At 42.2% G+C, this 2715-nt stretch overlaps 1 protein-coding gene across 1 annotated transcript in view; it reads right to left on the reverse strand.

Moving 5' to 3' along the window:
- FMR1NB (FMR1 neighbor) overlaps positions 1–2715 on the reverse strand; it is a 22407-nt gene that overhangs the window by 18633 nt on the left and 1059 nt on the right. The window lies entirely within an intron of this gene.

A 2715-nucleotide genomic window follows, 5' to 3' on the forward strand; every position in this document is an offset into this window, starting at 1 on the left:
CAAATACAATGAGTTTTCCATTTATAGCTGTGCTGCAGTTCCATTTTTAAATAAACTTATTTACATAAAAGTGAGTCCATTTAAAGAAAAATATGAATAACCACTAGCATTAAGATAACCAAGTGTCATGAAAGTGTTATACATATAAATGAGGCAGGAGTAACATTCATCTAATAAAATCTCCTTTTGCGAACAAGGTGACTGAAACCTGAAGAGGTAAAGTGACTTGTCAAACGTCACACAATGAGTCCGTGGCAGAATCAGAACACCCCAGGTCTCCTAACTCCCAGTTCAGGGCTCCTCCAACCAGGGGCCTAACTACGAAATAGTGCCTAGGGCAATTAGTATTAAATTGTTGAATGATCTCTTACATCTGGTGATGGAAACTGTGATGGCCAACAGAAACTGCTAATTGGCGCCCCGCCTCAAGTGGTGCCCAGAGCACGCACACCATGCCCAGGGCACCCGTCTTCAACACCGCCCCCCCCGCCGCCATTAGGACTCTGCCTCCAACTACACCATATGCACACAAGGCTAAAGCAAGAGAAAGCCTGGTGCTTAACGAGGGACATGGCAGGCGGCCAGACCTATCTATGTACAATGCCTCATTCACTCCCCAAAAGTAACAGATAAATGAGGTATTTTAATGTAATGATACAGAGACGAGCTACTTGGTTTTGTCCGTGGAGCTAAAGCATTTTGCAAACATTACCTATTACTCAACCTTGATTTCTTTTTTTTTTTTTTCCCATCTCCCCTAAAAAGGATGAGAAGTAAGGACTGACCTAATAGATTACAGAGAATCAGTGGAGGAGTTGGGATCAAACTCCCAAAACTCAATCTGCTTGTCTCCTCATCTTATATGTCACTAGTTTATATGCCCCTGCATAAATATAGCCTGAAAAACAACATGGCTCGGGAGTGCAAATGACACTACAAACGAGGTATCCCGGTGTTACCTCAGGTTCCTCAACCCCAATTCCTCTTAATGGCATTAAACACGACAGAACGCAGGAAGGTCTATCTAAGAAGGAGAAAGTTCATTATTATCTCTAGGACCACAGGCTCTGATTCCACTATAATACTCTAGGGCCATGGCCAAATTACTTCACCTCTTGGTGCATTCAGTTACACTCATTAAGTGAAATGATTTCAAATGCAAATTTATATATAATCCATATGGTCACATATTACCTCCTGAGAATCTGGAAAATCTGACAGTATAAAGAATAAATCATGGACTGTTTTAGGAGAAAACATGCAAAACCTTGTAATGGAAATGGTCCTCATCAAAATAAAGAAATCACACTGAATAAACAGTATTTTTTTTGGGAGTCCTACTCAAAATAGAAATAGAAAACGAAGAACTCATGGGCTAAGAAAAACAATATACAATTTATAGTTTGTTTGTTTTTTTTAACTTACTCTTTCAGAGAATGAGAAGGCTCCAATGCTGTGTTAACTTTTCCAAACAAGATAAAAGTAATTCAGAAATACCTTGGAGTTTTAGATGAATGAAAGCAGAAAAAATAAACATGAATAATTTGGAGTAATATAATTTGTAAATGACCATAAAGAAGTATCTTGAAATATGTTTCAAAGAGCAGGACTCATGGCTATGGAGTTTCATTTTGGGGTGACAAAAATATTTTGGAAAATATTTTGGTGGTTTGGCAATTTTTAATGTACTCAACAGGGCTTCGAACTGGTTCAGTCATGGTTGATGAAGCGAAACTGAAAAGAGACCAGAATTTTTACAATTTGGGTGATTTGGCATGGTAGCCGGAATGGGAAAAATTACAGGTCAAAGCCCTGGAACGGGAGACTCGAAAGAGGCATAAGTGAGCCCTTTTAGGAGCCTGATGCGTGAGGCTGGATTAATGGCAGGACTCAGGACAGTGAGACACATTCTAAGCTGTGTGGTCAGCCACCATCTTTCAGCGGGTTGCTATCATCTTTGACCGGGACACAGCTATTTCCAACTGCTCAAAAGCCCATGGGTAAGAGACTTGGTTGCTATGCAACACGTACACTGCCCTTGTTTTCTAAAAGGGAGATTAAGTTTCTAGCAGGGCTCCAACCCGTTAATTTTTCCTGTTCTGGTTCACCCAGATTTTAAAAATTCGAGTCTGTTCCAGTGATGCTGTCTCTGCCCTGACTGATACAGGAAGAATCAGTTCAAAGCCCTGGTACTCAATGGCACTAAATCGTTCACTATAAAATGGTTAATTTTATGCTCTGTGAATTTCGCCTAAATATAAAAAAAGAGGAAAGAGGAGAGGTGAAAGAGGTTAGCATTTTGTTAAGGGAGGTGAGGAAAAGAAGGCTTCTGTGTGGGAAAGTCAGTGAGGGAAGGCCTTTTCGAGGGTAGGTGGTGGAAGGAAGGTGTTTGTGAGGGAGGGAAGGTGTTTGTGAAAAGAGATGAGAGAGGGAAGGTGTTTGTGAGAGGAGGTAAGGGAAGAAAGTGTTTGTGAGAGGAGGTGAAGAAGGGAAGGCCTTTGTAAGGGGAGCTAAGGAAGGAAAGGTGTTTCTGAGTGGAGATGAGGGGGGAGAAGGACCTTCGTGAGGGTAGGAGAGGGGGAGAAGGCTTTTGTGAGGGGAGGCGAGGGGGGAAGGCTTTGTGAGAGAGGGAAGGTGTTTCTGAGGGGAGGTGGAGGGAAAAGCCTTTCTGAAAGGAGGTGAGGGACGAAGGCGTTCGTGAGGGGAGGCGGGGGG

The sequence above is a fragment of the Trichechus manatus genome, unplaced genomic scaffold (assembly GCF_000243295.1).
Source record: "Trichechus manatus latirostris isolate Lorelei unplaced genomic scaffold, TriManLat1.0 scaffold00079, whole genome shotgun sequence".
In the NCBI taxonomy this organism is placed as follows: Eukaryota; Metazoa; Chordata; class Mammalia; order Sirenia; family Trichechidae; genus Trichechus; species Trichechus manatus.